The sequence below is a fragment of the Zea mays genome, chromosome 9 (genome assembly GCF_902167145.1).
Source record: "Zea mays cultivar B73 chromosome 9, Zm-B73-REFERENCE-NAM-5.0, whole genome shotgun sequence".
NCBI classification, from domain to species: domain Eukaryota; kingdom Viridiplantae; phylum Streptophyta; class Magnoliopsida; order Poales; family Poaceae; genus Zea; species Zea mays.
In genome coordinates this window covers 95,491,942-95,511,055 of record NC_050104.1, presented here as the reverse complement: position 1 = coordinate 95,511,055, position 19,114 = coordinate 95,491,942, and the positions used below count along the sequence as shown (strand labels likewise).

Below are 19,114 nucleotides of genomic sequence, written 5' to 3'. Positions count from 1 at the left end.
CTAGCGCTAATGAGGAACAAGCGCGGATTATGATTCTCTAATCTCCTCACTAGGCTTTTGGTGCTTGCAATACTCTACCAAGGTGCTGGAATAAATGTGGAGTGCAAGACATTGAATATGGTGGGTGGAGGGGGTATAAATAGCCCTCACCCACCAACTAGCCGTTACAGGCAATGTGCTGCGCGATGGCGCACCGGACAGTCCGGTGCGCCACCGGTGCGCCAACGGTGCGCCACCGGTGTGCCAACGGTCACTTCCAACGGCTAGTTCTGACAGCTAGCCGTTGGACTCATGGCGCACCGGACAGTGAACAGTTCACTGTCCGGTGCACACCGGACAGTCCGGTGCGGTGTCCGGTGTGCCACTAAAATTCAACTTCAAACTCTGCGCTCTCGGGTTTCTGGGAAGGTAAAAATACTGCCGTGGACCAGCCTGGCCCCACCTGGCAGAGGGTGCACCGGACAGTCCGGTGCACACCGGACATTCCGGTGCCCTTAAGCCAGAAACACTAAATCTTGTTTTCAGCTGATTTCCAAATCGGTTTTCGTTCTAACTTTTGTGTGAGTTCTAGAGTGACACCTAGCACTGTATATGAGTGTGATTGTGCACCAACACTACACTAGAACTCTCTTGGTCAAACTACTCATCGACAACCCCTCTTTATAGTACGGCTAAAAAAGAATAAAAGACCTAACTAAATCGCGAGTGTCCACATCTCCTTGACACTCGGACTCCTTAGACCTTCACCTTTTGTTCCGTCGTTTTAGCCGTCGCTTCGAGTTCTTATCTCCGGGATTGTTTTCACCGTTGTAGTACTTCTACCTGTCATGCGACCTAACTTACCATTTGTCTCTGCAAAACACACGTTAGTCACATATAATATTACGTTGTCATTAATCATTAAAACCAACCAGGGGCCTAGATGCTTTCAATCTCCCCCTTTTGGTGATTGATGACAACCCTACAAGTTTTGTGAGAGTAGTTTGTTTTGAAGATTCTGTCAATAGAAAGAATGGTTAGTTATACTCAGTAATCTTTGACGGAAAGAATGTGTACCATGATAATAAGAGTGAGCGCATACACATCATAAGATTCTTGTTCATATAAAAGTGAAGTTAAATTAATGAAACAAGAGCTAGAAGACTGGTGATATGATATAAGGTGAAAACGTAATACACACAGTCAACCATAAGCAACGAGAGTATATGACGAGTTTGTGAGCCAAAAACATAAAGCTAGTACAGAGAGTAGCAAGCACATATATTACATCAAAATGACTCTGACTCTCTACTAACTCTCTAACTCCCCCTAGCTCTCACAACTCATATCTCTCCCCCTTTGGCGTCAAACACCAAAAGGGACCTGAACCTAAACATCTGATGCAGGAGGAGGCGGCGGGGGCGCATCCGGTCGAGGTCGAGGTAGCAGAGCGAACGCCGACGGAGGGTCAGAGTCAGTCTCGGATCCAGGATCTGCGGTAGAAGCTGGAGCTGGTACTGACTCGGACGCAGGCAGCGCTGCAGGAGCTACCGGAACAGAAGCAGTCACAGATACTGCCACAGCGGTAGTGGTAACAGCAGATGCTGGTGGCACTGGCGGCTGTGGGCAGACAGAGCTGAGAACCGGAGAAGTGAACGCCAAGGTGACCGGCCGGAGCGGAGAGGTACCAGTAGGGGGTGCAGACAAGATCGAAGGCACTACTGGAGCGTGAAGCGGAGGAGGGGGAACAGACTGAACCGGAGGTGCGGAGATACCAGAATGCTGAAGCATGAGGGCCATGAATGCCCTATTCTCTGCCCTATCCTGAATAAGCTGCTGCTGAAGTGCATCCTGCCTGTCCTGCATGCTCTGAAACATCAAGAGCATCGTCTCGGATAATCGGGCCTGCTCGGCTGCCAGGTTGGCCAGAATCGCCGCAAGAGCAGGGTCCATAGCCGGAGGAGGAGCAGGGGCAGCACGAGAACTCCCAGCCTCATGATCATGGGAGCGTGGAGGCATAGGAGGCGGAGGAGGAACCCCAAAATCATCATCATCATCATCATCATCAGCTGCTGTACCCTGGGTGTCAAACTGTCGAAGTGCTGCATCCTCGGCCTGAGTGTCAAACACAGGAGCATAAGCTGGCACTGGAATCTCAGGAGCAGGACGGTAAGATCCAAACACAAGGCGTGAGGCCTCAAGGGTGCTCTGAAATCGAGGTGGCTGGATCAGCTGCGCAAAGATGTGGCACAAGTAGTGAGCATAGGGTAGCTGCCGACGAGCACGAATCCCATCCAGAACGGTGTCCTCAATCTCACAGATCAGAAAGTCCACAACATCAAACTCAGAGTGGGATACCAGGGCACCAAGGAGCCAAAGCTGAATATGAGTGGTAGCCTCCCTGTATCCCATCCTAGGTAGGAGTGTCCGTCTGACGAGTTCATATAAGTACTTCGCTGCAGTAGTGAAGTCTGCTGGAGAACGTCGCGACCCATCTGTGAAAGGCGGGCGGAACAGAGCCGCGACGTGAGCTGTCCCTGGAGCCACACCGCCGTGAGGGCGACGTGGAGGATCTGAAGTGCCGTAGCAGAGACTGTGAAGGCGAGTCGTCGACTCAGGGAATCCAAATAGCTGTCGGATCTGACTAGCAGTGATCGTGACATCCTCGCGCTCAAAGCGAAACCTCATCCACTGATGATCCGGGTCAATCCAAACAGAGGCATAGAAGACGCGGACCCACTCCTCAACATATCTGCCGCTGATAGTCAGAAAGGACAGAAGGCCTGGCAAATAGGTGAGATGCGCCTCAGACTCAGCACCGGCTGCTAGCAAAAAAGCTGGAAGATCCAATAGACGGTGCACTCGCAGCGCAATCTGAGCAGACATCTGAGCCCTGAAGAAAGACTCCTGAATCCGTGTGCTGAAAAAAACTCCTGCTGCTGGGTCTCTCTGAGCTGGCAGCCAAGACTCCACGGGTACGTACCTGAACCGACGTACCCGGGCTGCAGTAGCACGATGAAGATCAAATAGACGAGGATCCGAAACCAGTGGACGGACCTCAGTCTCATCACGCTCCCGGAAGCGAGGTGGAGGGACAGGTGGAGCAGAAGCGGGAGCGGGAGCAGGGGTAGCAGTGGAAGCTGGCGTAGTGCTGGTAGTGGGTATGGCGGTGGAGGTGGATGGAGCAATAGGAGTGACTGGAGCAGGTAGAGTGGGTGGCGGAGTGGAAGCGGAGGTGTGAGTGGAGGAGCGAGACCGGGAGGCGAGACGACGAGCACGGAAAGCAATCTGATCTGATGGAACATCCGGCTGATCTCCAAGTGCTGCCTGGGCAGCGGCTGCTGCAGCTGCTGCTGCTGCACGAGCCTCTCTGTCCGAACGCCGCTTCTTGCGGCCTTCCTGCTGCTCCAAAAAGACAGTCTTGCCCTTCACCTGCCTGAAGGGGCGACGAGGGTCCTCGTCATCGCCACCCCCTGACGCCGACGCATTCTTCGTGCGTGGTATCCTGAACTAAGGTCTGCAAATGAGATAGAGAGACTAAGCACAGAGCAAAAGTGACCGAGAGATTTAGCAAAGAATGAGATGGCTACCTGGAAGGCTCACACGAGAGGTGACGATCCAGGCAGGACGGGAGACGGCACACGGTCACACAAGGTCACTGAAATGACAGAAGAGGTGAGCACGTATTAGTCACATAGTCATAAGCATATGAAATGTGAATAAATACATACACAGAGAGATATGGCACGAGACAGGACGATCAAGAAATCAAACGACGTGAAAACGGCGTTTGACAGACAAATAGAGACATAGGATGATTGGAATTTGAATTGAGGCACTAAATGATGTGGGATTGAGCCGATACTTCACGAATAGGTTTATATTGGTCAATATGAGTGAAGTGTGCTCTTGGTTTGAATTTAGGCGAAGAAATAGGGTTTATGGCACTCGGCTTGGAAACGATCGTGCAAAACGGGAATTTTGGTGAAATTTGAGCCTGGGATCTCGGATTGGTGTGAAATTTGGCAAGTAGGTTACTGGGAGTGTGGTGAAGGTGCCTGAAAAATTTGGGTTCAATTGGAGCAAGTTTGGCTGGTTTGGGCATTTCACCGAGCACGTGGTGTGCGGGGATCTAGGGTTTTGGTGAAACGGCCATTGGAGGTGGGAATGCCCTCCCGAAGGAGCTAAAAACTTGCAGGGATACACAATGGGGATAATGCAATGCATTCCACCAGCAGGATTCACAAAATTTCACAAAGATTTGAAGAAATTGCTCGAAGGGAAGAGGTGGGAGGCTCTGCTCACCAGAACAGAGAAGAACTAAGGGAGGAGGGAGGGAGAGCTGCTCACCGAGGGGGGGAGAGGAGGGGGACGAGGTCGCCGGAGATGGTGGCCGCCGGTGGCTGGGAGTTCGCCGGCGGTGGAGGAGTGAGTCGCCAGAGACAGAGAGAGCTGAGAGCTCGCGGGCGCTGGCTTGGGAGAAAGGAGGTCTCTGGCCGGTCGGGCTGGGGGCCGATTTTTTAAAACGCGAGATGGGCACACCGGACAGCCTACAGTGCCTGTCCGGTGCACACCGGACAGCGCACAGTAGCTGTCCGGTGAACCACCGGACAGCGCACAGAGAAATGGGATTAAAGCGCGCGGCTGCCGGTGCACCGGACATTGCACAGTGCAGTGTCCGGTGCACACCGGACTGTCCGGTGAGCCCAGACAGAGGGGAGTTTGGAAAATTTTGAATTTTTCTATCTAACTCCTAACCAAACCAAATCCCAACTTATAATCACACAAAAGAACACTTGTTGGGACAGGTATTGGCACCCTCATATATTTTTCAAAATATTTTGCCATAGGCTAGATAATTTTTAGAGAAAATAGGCAAATGGTGAAATTTGTATTTTGGTTTGCACTAGGGGTTTTCATGAGTGATTTGAGTTTTGAATACTCCCCCTAAGTGCAGTACCTCATGCATATTTCAAGAACCAATAATTGCATGAAAGTAAGAATTTAAGTGCTAAAAGCTTAAAACTAAGACTTGTCAGGTTTGACCCGAGTTAAGCTTTTTCACTCGCTTTGATGGCGGTTATCTCAACTAGGTTAGACAAGTCCTAGATGCAATACAAGGAATTTAAACATGCAATGCAAGCTTGACAACACCATTTGACATTTCACATAAAATTTCTGAGATCAAGAATATTTAGTTCATTCCTTAACATGCAAAAGCGGGTCTTATCAAGTGGCTTAGTGAAAATATCCGCTAATTGATCTTCCGACCTCACTCCTTCTAAAATGATATCTCCTTTAGCAACATGATCTCTAAGGAAATGATGACGGATATCAATGTGCTTGGTGCGAGAGTGTTGTACAGGATTATTAGCAATTTTAACAGCACTCTCATTATCACACAACAAAGGTACTTTTTCTAGAACTACGCCATAGTCTAGAAGAGTTTGCTTCATATATAAAATCTGTGTGCAACAAGCACCTGCGGCAATGTATTCCGCTTCGGCAGTTGACAAGGCAACACTATTTTGCTTTTTGGATGTCCATGAAACTAGTGATCTACCAAGCAGATGGCATCCCCCAGAAGTACTTTTCCTATCAATTTTGCAACCGGCATAATCCGAATCGGAATAGCCAATTAAATCAAAAGTAGCTCCTTTGGGATACCACAGACCAACGCTTGTGGTGTGCTTGAGATACCTAAGAATTCTCTTAACAGCGCGAAGATGAGCTTTCTTAGGATTGGATTGAAATCTAGCACACATGCAGACACTAAACATAATATCGGGCCTAGATGCGGTAAGGTATAATAAACTACCAATCATAGAACGGTAGAGAGTTTGATTAACCGGGTTACCTCCCTCATCTAAGTCGAGATGTCCATTTGTAGGCATGGGGGTCTTGATTGGTTTGCACTTCTCCATGTTGAATCTTTTCAACAAGTCTTTGGTATACTTCTCTTGTGAGAGAAAGTTACCATCTTTCATTTGCTTGACTTGAAAGCCGAGGAAGTATGTTAGCTCACCAATCATTGACATCTCGAACTCCTTCGACATCAACTCACCAAATTCCTTGCAATGACAGTCATTTGTCGAGCCAAAGATTATATCATCAACATATACTTGACAAATGAAAATATCACCGTTATGTTTCTTTGTGAAGAGAGTTGTGTCGACGGTCCCGATTTTGAAGCCCTTTTCGATGAGGAAGTCGCGAAGACGCTCGTACCAAGCCCTTGGAGCTTGCTTTAGCCCATAAAGCGCCTTGGACAACCTGTAAGCATGGTTAGGATATCTAGGGTCTTCAAATCCAGGCGGTTGCTCAACATATACAAGTTCATTTATGAAGCCATTTAAAAATGCACTTTTTACATCCATTTGATAAAGTTTTATATCATAGCATGATGCATATGCAAGTAGGATACGGATGGCTTCCAGTCGAGCAACCGGTGCAAAGGTCTCTCCAAAATCTAAGCCTTCAACTTGAGAAAATCCCTTTGCGACAAGTCTTGCCTTGTTTCTTACAATCACACCTTGATCATCTTGTTTGTTTCTGAACACCCACTTTGTTCCAATGATTCTTGCATCTTGTGGGGGCTTCTCCAGGGTCCAAACTTCGTTACGGGTGAAGTTGTTAAGTTCTTCATGCATGGCATTCACCCAGTCCGGATCCTGTAGCGCCTCATCTATACAAGTAGGCTCAACACAAGAAACAAAAGAGTGATGTTCAATAAAATTACCATGTTTATGTGATCGAGTAATAACCCCTTGTGAAGGACTCCCGATGATTTGGTTTTGAGGATGAGCTTGAAGTAGTGATGAGTTTCTCCTGTCAACCACTTGGGAAGAAGATCCTGGAGCATCAACATCTTCGGCTTGTACCCTTGCTTGTTCATGAGAGACAAATGTATCTTCATTTGCATGCCTCTCATCTTTTTCATCATCTTGTGGTACATTTGATGAAGAAGGCCTGTCAATGATTTGCACCTCTTCTTCATCTTCTTTTGGTTTGATAGCTCCAATAGGCATGTTCTTCATTGCTTCCCTAAGTGGCTCATCACCTACATCATCAAGATTTTCAAGTGCTCCTTGGGAGCCATTAGTCTCATCAAATTCCACATCATATGTTTCTTCTACCATGCTAGTGGCATGGTTGAATACTCGATATGCTTTGGACTTTAATGAATAACCCAAAAGAAAACCAATATCACAACGTCTTTGAAACTTCCCTAGATGATGGCGTTTTTTGTAGATGTAGCATTTGCACCCAAACACCCGGAAGAAAGAGACGTCTGGCTTTTTCCCATTTAGCAGTTCATAAGGAGTCTTCGCAAGTAGCCGGTGAGGAAATAGCTTGTTTGATGCATAGCAAGCAGTGTTGACAGCTTCGGCCCAAAACCTCTCCGGTGTGTTATACTCAACAATCATTGTTCTTGCAAGAGTGATCAAGGTCCTATTTTTCCTTTCAACAACTCCATTTGGTTGAGGTGTATATGTGGCAGATACTTCATGCTTGATCCCAATTTCATCACAGTACTCATGAATGTTGGTGTTGTCAAATTCTTTGCCATTGTCACTTCTAATCTTCTTAATCTTGCAATCAAATTCATTTTGTGCTTTCTTGGCAAACTTCTTGAATATAGATGCAACTTCAGATTTGTCATGGAGAAAGAACACCCAAGTGTATCTTGAGAAGTCATCAACAATCACTAGACAGTAGAGGTTGCCACCGGCGCTGACATAATTTGTAGGTCCAAATAAATCCATATGAAGTAGTTCCAGTGGCCTTGATGTTGACATGAAAGCTTTAGTAGGATGTGTATTAGCAACTTGCTTTCCAGCTTGACATGCACTGCATGGCTTGTCTTTTTCAAACACCACATCCTTTAATCCTCTAACCATATCATTTTTTAATACCTTCTTGAGTGTGCTCATTCCAACATGTGCAAGCCTCCTATGCCAAAGCCATCCAAGAGAAGCTTTGGTGAAGAGGCAAGTTCTTAAGTCTGCATCTTCTGGAGTGAAATCCACTAAGTAGAGGTTGTTGTATCTAAATCCCTTGAATACCATTGATTCATCATCCATTTTTGTTACAATAACCTCTGATGGAGTGAATAAGCATTGAAGTCCAAGATCACAGAGTTGTCCTACTGATAATAAATTGAAGCTCAAAGGTGCAACTAAGAGAACATTTGATATTGATAAGTCATTTGAGATTGCCACCTTGCCAAGTCCTTGTACTTTTCCTTTTGAGTTGTCTCCAAATGTGATTTTATCTTGACCATCAACATTCTCATCTAATGAGGTGAACATCCGTGGGTTGCCAGTCATATGTTGTGTGCATCCACTGTCAATAACCCAATGGCTCCCACCAGTCTTGTAGTTCACCTACATTCACAGACAATTCAAGCTTGAGTTTTGAGAGCCCTATATTGCATAGGACCGGTGACTCTCTCAATTAAGGACTTTGCCACCCAGATTTGTCTAGGTCTACTCTTATTTGGTGGACCTAGGAATGTAACCTTAATCTTTCCATTTGCAACCTTTCTTAGAACATAGTGAGCATTGAAAGCAAATGGTCTTGAGTGCTTAGGCAAGGGAGTTGGTGGTTTAGCTTTGCAGTTGTGGGCAAAATGACCTTCATTTCCAGACTCAAAGCATTTGATAGGCTTGTGAGTCTGCATTGGCTTGTATTGAGTGATAGCTTTCTTTTGCACAAAAGCATTGTATCCAATACCACTCTTGTTATTTTTCATAACAGTGTTCATAAGCAGCTCATTTTGGAGGTATTGACCCTTGTTGAACCTTTGCACACTTGTTGCAAGATGTTCATTTTCACTTTTTAGTTTCTTGACCTCATTCTTAAGCCTTTGATTATCCACTGCCAACTCATTGTTGAAATCATTGTTCTCAATAGCAACTTTTCCTCTAGTAGTTGCATCAGTCAAATAATTCTTCAATTTTTGGTTGTCTAAAGTCAGGACTTCAACTTTTTCAGTCAATTCAGCATGTAGACTAGTTTGCTCTTCTTGAATCAAATCATCACATGAGGTTGCTACATCAAGCTTAACAACAGGGTTAAAAGCCTCATGTGTTTTGCAAGATAAAAGTTCATTTTCAACAAGAAGATTGTCATGATCAAATTTAATTTGAGTATAGTCTTCCTTGATCTTAACTAGTCTATTTTGCAACTCCCTATTAGCTTCATTTAATTTGTCATATTTTTCCTTAGCATCTTTTAGGGAGTTTGTGAGCTCATTTACAGTTGATGACATAGTTTTATTTTCTTCTTTTATTTCATCACTAGCCTTTATAACTATGTCATACTTGGCATTTAAAGATTCATTTTCATTTTTCAACCTATCACATTTAGCTTTTGACTTTCTAATGATTTGAGTATATTCTTTAAGTAAGTCAGCTAACTCATCATATGAAGGTGAAGCAAATTCTTCATCACTATCACTATCACTATCATCATCAATATTAATATCATTTTGTACCTTTCGTTCACCCTTAGCCATAAGGCACAGGTGAGAAGTGGATGATGGCGATGGTGGTGGTGAAGAGAAGTCCCCGGCGATGGCCGCAACTTTTTCATCATCCTCTTCTTCACTTGAAGAAGATCCACTTGATGATTCGACGTCGGTGAGCCAGTCGCCAACAATATAGGCCTTTCCATTCTTCTTCTTGTGGAACCTCTTTTGCTTCCCATCCTTCCTCTTGAAGAATTTCTTTTCCTTCTTTTCATCATCGCTGTCATCTTCCTTCCTGCCCTTGAACTTGTTCTTCTTGGGCTTGTTGCATTGATGAGCAAGATGACCAAGCTCACCACAGTTGTAGCAGTCCATCTCAGAAATGGGCTTTCTTTTGTTGGAAAAGAACTTCTTCTTTCTTGAATCAAATTTGATGCCTTCTCTATTTAGCTTCTTCAACATCTTGGTGGTCTTCCTTACCATCAAGGCAATGTTTGCATCAAGGTCATCATCACTTGAGGATTCTTCCTCAACTTGCATTTTCGCTTTTCCCTTTCTTTCATGATTTGCTTTGAGAGCCAAATCCTTTCTTTTGGAAGATGATTCTTCTTTGTTGATGTGCATGTACATCTCATGGGCATTGATCTTTCCCAAAATTTGTGTAGGTGTGGTAACTGAAAGATCCATTTGATGTAGCACAGTGACAATGTGTCCATATTTGTCTATTGGGAGGACACTGAGAATCTTCCTCACAACATCCGGTTGTAAGATTTGAGTAAGCCCCAATCCATTGACTTCCTCTACAAGAATATTAAGTCGTGAGTACATAGCGTTTGCATTTTCATTAGTAAGCATTTCAAAAGAATTTAACTTTCGCATAGCTATGTGATATCTTTCCTCACGTTCACTTCTAGTTCCTTCGTGTAGAGCACAAATGTCCATCCACAAATCATGAGCATTTTTATGATTCCGAACTCTATTGAACACATCTTTGCAAAGGCCTCTAAAAAGGGTGTTTTTGGCCTTCGCACTCCATTTCTCATAATTGAACTCGTCACCTACAAGATTTGTGGGATCTCTAGGTTGGGGAAACCCTTGTGTGGCGGCTTTATAGACACCAATGTCTATAGCCTCTAAGTATGCTTCCATACGAATTTTCCAATAAGGAAAATCGTCACCATCAAAAACGGGAGGAGGTCCATCCCCACCGGACATTGTAACTCTAGCGGTTAAGCTAATCTATGAGCAACAAGGCTCTGATACCAATTGAAAGGATCACGATGCCCAAGAGGGGGGGTGAATTGGGCTTTTCTAAAAATCAACACTAATTAAAACCTGAGCAAGAGCTAAACAAGAGCCCAACTTCACCCCAACAACTAGCACTAAGAATATAATACTAGAAATGTAACAAAGCTAAGATAATACTTCAAATATTTGCTAAACAAATACACAATGTAAAGTGCTTGAATTAAGTGCGGAATGTAAAGCAAAGTTTAGAAGACTCCTCCAATTTTTCCTGAGGTATCGAAGAGTCGGCACTCTCCACTAGTCCTCGTTGGAGCACCCGCGCAAGGGTATCGCTCCCCCTTGGTCCTCGCAAGAACCAAGTGCTCACTACGAGATGATCCTTTGCCACTCCGGCGCGGTGGATCCCTCGAGACCGCTTACAACCTTGAGTCGGGTCACCAACAAGATCTTCACGGTGATCACCGAGCTCCCAACGCCACCAAGCCGTCTAGGTGATGCCGATCACCAAGAGTAACAAGCCATAGACTTTCGCTTGACCAAGAGAAGCCTAATGCAAGTGGTGTGTGCTCTAGGTGGCTCTCACTAGCGCTAATGAGGAACAAGCGCGGATTATGATTCTCTAATCTCCTCACTAGGCTTTTGGTGCTTGCAATACTCTACCAAGGTGCTGGAATAAATGTGGAGTGCAAGACATTGAATATGGTGGGTGGAGGGGGTATAAATAGCCCTCACCCACCAACTAGCCGTTACAGGCAATGTGCTGCGCGATGGCGCACCGGACAGTCCGGTGCGCCACCGGTGCGCCACCGGTGCGCCAACGGTCACTTCCAACGGCTAGTTCTGACAGCTAGCCGTTGGACTCATGGCGCACCGGACAGTGAACAGTTCACTGTCCGGTGCACACCGGACAGTCCGGTGCGGTGTCCGGTGTGCCACTAAAATTCAACTTCAAACTCTGCGCTCTCGGGTTTCTGGGAAGGTAAAAATACTGCCGTGGACCAGCCTGGCCCCACCTGGCAGAGGGTGCACCGGACAGTCCGGTGCACACCGGACAGTCCGGTGCCCCTAAGCCAGAAACACTAAATCTTGTTTTCAGCTGATTTCCAAATCGGTTTTCGTTCTAACTTTTGTGTGAGTTCTAGAGTGACACCTAGCACTGTATATGAGTGTGATTGTGCACCAACACTACACTAGAACTCTCTTGGTCAAACTACTCATCGACAACCCCTCTTTATAGTACGGCTAAAAAAGAATAAAAGACCTAACTAAATCGCGAGTGTCCACATCTCCTTGACACTCGGACTCCTTAGACCTTCACCTTTTGTTCCGTCGTTTTAGCCGTCGCTTCGAGTTCTTATCTCCGGGATTGTTTTCACCGTTGTAGTACTTCTACCTGTCATGCGACCTAACTTACCATTTGTCTCTGCAAAACACACGTTAGTCACATATAATATTACGTTGTCATTAATCATTAAAACCAACCAGGGGCCTAGATGCTTTCAATGTCGAAGGGTGTGATGAAAGAAGTCGCGAGCTGGTCGGACTCTTTCATCCTGATTTGGTGATACCCTGAGTAGGCATCGAGGAAAGACAGGGTTTTGCACCCAGCAGTGGAGTCCACGATTTGGTCGATGCGAGGCAGAGGGTAGGGAACCTTCGGACATGCTTTGTTTAGACCAGTGTAGTCTACACAAATCCGCCATTTCCCTCCTTTCTTTCTCACAAGCACGGGGTTGGCAAGCCATTCGGGATGGAATACCTCTTTGATGAACCCTGTCGCCATTAGCTTGTGGATTTCCTCGCCTATGGCTCTACGCTTTTCTTCGTCGAATCGGCGCAGAGGCTGCTTCACGAGTCGGGCTCCAGCTCGGATATCCAGCGAGTGCTCGGCGACATTCCTCGGTATGTCGGGCATGTCCGAGGGACTCCACGCGAAAACGTCGGGGTTTGCACGGAGAAAGTCGACGAGCACTGCTTCCTATTTGGGATCGAGCTCGGAGCCGATCCGGATCTGCTTGGAGGCGTCGCTGCTGGGGTCGAGGGGGACGGATTTAACCGTCTCCGCTGGCTCGAAGTTGTCGGCGTGGCGCTTCACGTCTGGCACCTCCTTAGAGAGGCTCTCCAGGTCGGCGATGAGGGCCTCGGATTCGGCGAGGGCCTCGGCGTACTCCACGCACTCCACGTCGCATTCGAACGCGTGTCGGTACGTAGGGCCGACGGTGATGACCCCGTTGGGGCCCGACATCTTGAGCTTGAGGTAGGTGTAGTTGGGGACGACCATGAACTTCGCGTAGCATGGCCTCCCCAGTACTGCGTGGTAGGTTCCTCGGAACCCGACCACCTCAAACATGAGGGTCTCCCTTCGGAAGTTGGAGGGCGTCCCAAAGCAGACGGGAAGGTCGAGTTGTCCGAGGGGCTGGACGCACTTCCCGGGGATGATCCCGTGGAAAGGCGCAGCACCTGCCCGGACCGAGGACAGATCAACACGCAGGAGCCCGAGGGTCTCGGCGTAGATGATGTTGAGGTTGTTGCCTCCGTCCATGAGGACCTTGGTGAGCCTGACGTCGCCGATGACGGGGTCGACAACGAGCGGGTATTTCCCCGGGCTCGACACGTGGTCGGGGTGGTCGGCTTGGTCGAAGGTGATGGGCTTGTCGGACCAGTCTAGGTAGACCGGCGCCGCCACCTTTACCGAACAGACCTCCCGACGCTCTTGCTTGCGGCGCCGAGCCAAGGCGTTCGCCGCTTGCCCACCGTAGATCATGAAGCAGTCGCGGACCTCGGGGAACTCTCCTGCCTGGTGATCTTCCTTCTTATCGTCGTCGCGAGCCCTGCCACCCTCCGCGGGTGGCCCGGCCTTGTGAAAGTGGCGCCGAAGCATAGCGCACTCCTCAAGGGTGTGTTTAATGGGCCCCTGATGATAGGGGCACGGCTCCTTGAGCATCTTGTCGAAGAGGTTGGCACCTCCGGGAGGTTTCCGAGGGTTCTTGTACTCGGCAGCGGCGACAAGGTCCGCGTCAACGGCGTCGCATTTCGCTTGCGACTTCTTCTTGCCCTTCTTCTTGGCACCGCGCTAAGTTGATGCCTTGGGAGTATCTTCCGGTGGGTGGCCCTAGGGCTGCTTGTCCTTCCGGAAGATAGCCTCAACCGCCTCCTGGCCAGAGGCGAACTTGGTGGCGATGTCCATCAGCTCGCTCGCCCTGGTGGGGGTCTTGCGACCCAGCTTGCTCACCAGGTCACGGCAGGTGGTGCCGGCGAGGAACGCGCCGATGACATCTGAATCAGTGATGTTGGGCAGCTCGGTGCGCTGCTTCGAGAATCGCCGGATGTAGTCCCGGAGAGACTCTCCCGGCTGCTATCGGCAGCTTCGGAGGTCCCAGGAGTTTCCAGGGCGCACGTACGTGCCCTGGAAATTGTCGGCGAAGGCTTGGACCAGGTCGTCCCAGTTGGAGATCTGCCCTGGAGGCAGGTGCTCCAACCAGGCGCGAGCGGTGTCGGAGAGGAACAGGGGGAGGTTGCGGATGATGAGGTTATCATCGTCCGTTCCACCCAGCTGGCAAGCCAGCCGGTAGTCCGCGAGCCACAGTTCCGGTCTCGTCTCCCCCGAGTACTTTGTGATAGTAGTCGGGGTTCGGAACCGGGTCGGGAACGGCGCCCGTCGTATGGCGCGGCTGAAAGCCTGCGGACCGGGTGGTTCGGGCGAGGGACTCCGATCCTCCCCGATGTCGTAGCGTCCCCCACGCCTGGGGTGGTAGCCTCGGCGCACCCTCTCGTCGAGGTGGGCCCGACGGTTGCGGTGATGGTGCTCGTTGCCGAGGCGACCCAGGGCCGCAGGCGCCGTGTTACGCGTGCGCCCGGTGTGGACCGAGGCTTCCCGCATGAATCAGGAAGTCGCGACGCGATGTTCCGAGGGTTACCCCTGCCTTCGGGAGGCGGAGCTTTCGGCCCGTCGGACCGCGGCGTCCTCCAGGAGATTCTTGAGCTCTCCCTGAATTCGCCGCCCCTCGGTGGTTGATGGCTCCGGCATCGCGCGGAGAAGCATTGCCGCTGCAGCCAGGTTCTGGCCGACTCCGCTGGAGGTGGGTGGCGGCCTTACCCTAACATCGTCGGCGATGCGGTGCTGGATACCCTGGGGTAGATGACGCACTTCTCCGGCCGGAGGTTGGCCCGCCCATTCCTGCCCGACGTCCCGGCGGATCGGCTCAAGTGTTCCTGCTCCCTCGTCGAGCCTGGCCTACACCCCGCGGATTTGCTCGAGCTGTGGGTCATGACCCCCCGCCGGAACGGGGACCACAGCTAGCTCCCGTAGGATGTCAACGCGAGGCACAGGCCTAGGGAGATCACCGTTCTCCGGCATACCAAGATGGTTGCCTTCGGAGGGACCCCCTAGATCGACGTGGAAACATTCACGGCTTGGGCCGCAGTCCTCGTCGCCGAGGCTGCGGCTACCGTCAGAACAGTCGGAAAGGCAGTAGTCACACGCGGTCATAAAGTCCCGCATGGCACTGGGGTTACCAAGTCCGGAGAAATCCCAACAGAAGTCGGGCTCGTCATCTTCCTCGGACCCCGAGGGCCCGTAGGTCGAGACGTCCGTCAGCCGGTCCCAGGGTGACCGCATACGATACCCCAGAGGGTTTGGACTCACCTCTACGAGAGCGTCCACCAAAGCGAAGTCGCTTGGCGGGTCGAGGCTGAATCCAAAAGGCACGAGATGGGAATCGGTTGGTACCTCTTGATCGACGGGCGGTGACGAAGTCACGTCAGGGACTGACTGCACCGTCGTCTCAGGTACGAGGGTGACGCCCAGCAAGTCCTTCGCGAGCGTGCTGGCGTCGTACATTTGCTTGGGATTGGCGTGTTGCGGGGAGACGGCGTTCGTCTTTGTCTCAGACGCGAGGTCGATGCCCGACGTGCCCCCCGTTGGGGCGCCGGCGCCGTCGACTCGCTCGACAGCCGACGAGGTGCCGCCTCCTGCTTGGCCTTGGCTGCCCCGCCTCCTCCTCCGTCGGCGGGGGAGGGGACGGGGTGAGCTCGGATGTTGTTCTTCCACCATGCGGGGAAGACATCATCGATTCCGCCGCCGGCGGGCGGGCTGTCGGCCGCCATTGTCGCTGTCGCACGGCGGGGGAAGGAGTATCATGTCGTAGCTGCCGTCGAGGGACATGAACTCAAGACTCCCGAAATGGAGCACCGTCCCGGGCTGGAAAGGTTGCTAGAGACTGCCCATCTGGAGCTTGACGAGAAGCTGTTCGTCAACACGCAGCAGGCCCCTACCTGGCGCGCCAACTGTCGGCGTTTCGAAACCCGGGGGTCCCTGGACCGACGAGTAAATTGTCGTCGCGTGCCCCAGCCCAGATGGGTCGGCGCGAGACGGAGCGTGAAGGGGGGAGGCAGCCGGAGGGAGACGGGCGTGAGAGGTGGAATCCTGCGGCCTTCGTGTTTGTCCCGCGCCCAGGTCGGGTGCGCTTGCAGTAGGGGGTTACAAGCGTCCACGCGGGAGGGAGCGAGCGGCCTCACGCGAGCGCCGTCCCGTCCTTCCCCACGCGGCCAACCCTCTGTAAGAGGGCCCTGGTCCTTCCTTTTATAGGCACAAGGAGAGGATCCAGGTGTACAATGGGGGGTGTAGCAGTGTGCTAACGTGTCTAGCGGAGGAGAGCTAGCGCCCTATGTACATGCCATGTGGCAGCCGGAGAGGTTTTGGCACCCGGTTCGTGTGGTGTCGTGGTCGTCGGAGGAGCGCTGGAGCATGGCGGAAGGACAGCTGTCGGGGCTATCGAGTCCTTGCTGACGTCCTCTTGCTTCCGTAAGGGGGCTGGGAGCCGCCGTCGTCATCGGGCGTGCGGGGCGCCATCATTACTTGTCTGGCGGAGCGAGCCAGACGGGACGCCGGTCTTGTTCCCCGTAGCCTGAGTCAGCTTGGGGTAGGGTAATGATGGCGCCTCCTGTTGACGTGGTCGGTCTGTGCCCTGGGTTGGGCGATGTGGAGGCTCCTCCGAGGTCGAGGTCGAGTCTGTCTTCCGAGGCCGAGGTCGAGTCCGAGCCCCCGGGTCGGGCGAGGCGGAGACCATCGGCTGAGGCCAGGGCTGAGTCCGAGCCCTGGGGTCGGGCGAAGCGGAGTTCGTCGTCCTTTGGGGCTGAGCCCGAGTCCGAGCCCTAGGGTCGGGCGGAGCGGAGTTCGTCGTATTCCGGGGCTGAGCCCGAGTCCGAGCCCTGGGGTCGGGCGGAGCGGAGTTCGCCGTCTTCCGGGGCTGAGCCCGAGTCCGAGCCCTGGGGTCGGGCGGAGCGGAGTTCGTCGTCTTCCGGGGCTGAGCCCGAGTCCGAGCCCTGGGGTCGGGCGGAGCGGAGTTCGTCGTCTTCCGAGGCTGAGCCCGAGTCCGAGCCCTGGGGTCGGGCAGAGCGGAGTTTCCTATGGCACTTAGGGCCGGGCTTGGCCGCTGTCAGCCTCACTCTGTCGAGTGGCACAGCAGTCAGAGCGGCGCAGGCGGCGCTGTCCTTTTGTCAGACCGGTTAGTGGAGCGGCGAAGTGACTGCGGTCACTTCGGCTCTGTCGACTGGAGGGCGTGCGCCAGGATAAAGGTGTCAGGCCACCTTTGCATTAAATGCCCCTACGATTTGGTCGGTTGGAGTGGCGATTTGGCCAAGGTTGCTTCTTGGTGAAGACTGGGCTTCGGGCGAGCCGAAGGTGTGTCCGTTGCTGGAGGGGGGCCTCGGGCGAGACGTAGATCCTCCGGGGTCGGCTGCCCTTGCCCGAGGCTGGGCTCGGGCGAGGCGTGATCGCGTCCCTCGAATGGACCGATCCTTGACTTAGTCGCACCCATCAGGCCTTTGCAGCTTTGTGCTGATGGGGGTTACCAGCTGAGATTTAGGAGCCTTGAGGGTACCCCTAATTATGGTCCCCGACAATTTTATAATTACAAGGTTGTATGACATAATACTATCCTTGATTTAGGTATGTTGATGTTAAAGGGAAGGTCGTGGAACGATTCCTTACTTTACACAATGTCGTTGATACTACATCTGAAGCATTAAAGGTAGCGTTATTTGGCATTCTTGATAAGTATAATTTATCCATCTCTAGGATACGTGGACAAGGATATGATGGAGCTTCAAATATGAGGGGTGAATTTAATGGGCTACAGAAAAAGATTTTAGATGAAAATCCACATGCTTTTTATGTCCATTGTTTTGCCCATCGGTTGCAGTTAGTCATTGTTTCTGTTTCTAGTTGTTGCTCGGCTATTCATGATTTCTTTGAGTATGTCTCTTTAATTGTGACCACAACAAGCGCTTCATGCAAAAGAAGAGATGCATTGGTTGAAAGCCATCATAACAACATTTTGCGACAACTTGATTCCTTGGAGATTGAATTGGGTACATGAAAACATCAACAGACCAGTCTTGCTAGACCTGGGGACACTAGATGGGGTTCACATCACATAACCCTTATCCGATTGGAGCTAATGTGGGACTCAGCAACTGAGGTGCTTGAGATGGTTGACAAAGATATTCGTGGTCCTTCTCCAGCTGCGGGGTTGCTTGAGAAAATGGAGTCTTTTGAGTTTGTTTTCATTATGAAGCTTATGCTAAAATTGTTTGCTATCACAAATGAGCTTTCTCATATCTTACAAAGAAAAGATATAAATATAGTCATGCTATGGAGCTAATCCAAGATGTGAAAGCTCAATTAGCCACATTGAGGGAGAGTGGTTGGGATGAAGTGTTTGATGAGGCTAAGATATATTGTGAGCTAAAGAATATTTCGGTGCCAAATATGATGGATGAAATACCAATCAGTGGTCGTGCGAAGCGCCGAAATGAAACTACTACTTTCCTTCATCATTATCGTGTCGGGATTTTCTTTGTTGTTCTTGATAAAATATGTGTTGATATGAATAATCGATTTGGAGAATCCACTATTGAGATATTGACATGTTTCTCATGTCTTGATCCAAAGAATAACTTCTCAAGGTTTGATATAGATAGCCTTGTTCGAGGTGCTCAGATTTATGATGTTGATTTCTCTACTAGTGACTTTGCACAAATTAGAAAACAACTTCAGACTTATATTCTTCAGTAAGAAGGCATGCTGCATTCTCTACGTGCACTGATATTGCTAGTTTGGCTTCTAAGATGGTTGAGACAGAGAAACATAAGGTCTTTCCATTGGTTTATAGACTTATTGAATTGGCATTAATATTACCGGTGTCCACAACATCTGTTGAAAGGGCATTTTCGGCGATGAAAATTATCAAGACTAATTTACGAAACAAGATGGCTGATGAGTGGTTCAATCATTTGATGGTGTGCTACATCGAGCGGGAAATATTCAAAGAACTTGATGACTCTACCATATTGCGACGGTTTCAAGGCATGAAGACTAGAAAGATGAATTTGCCTCGTTCTCTACCATCTTGA

At 50.1% G+C, this 19,114-nt stretch overlaps 1 pseudogene; it reads left to right on the top strand.

Moving 5' to 3' along the window:
* The window catches only part of LOC109942568 (zinc finger MYM-type protein 1-like), a 30,413-nt pseudogene extending 11,299 nt beyond the window's left edge, over positions 1 to 19,114 (top strand).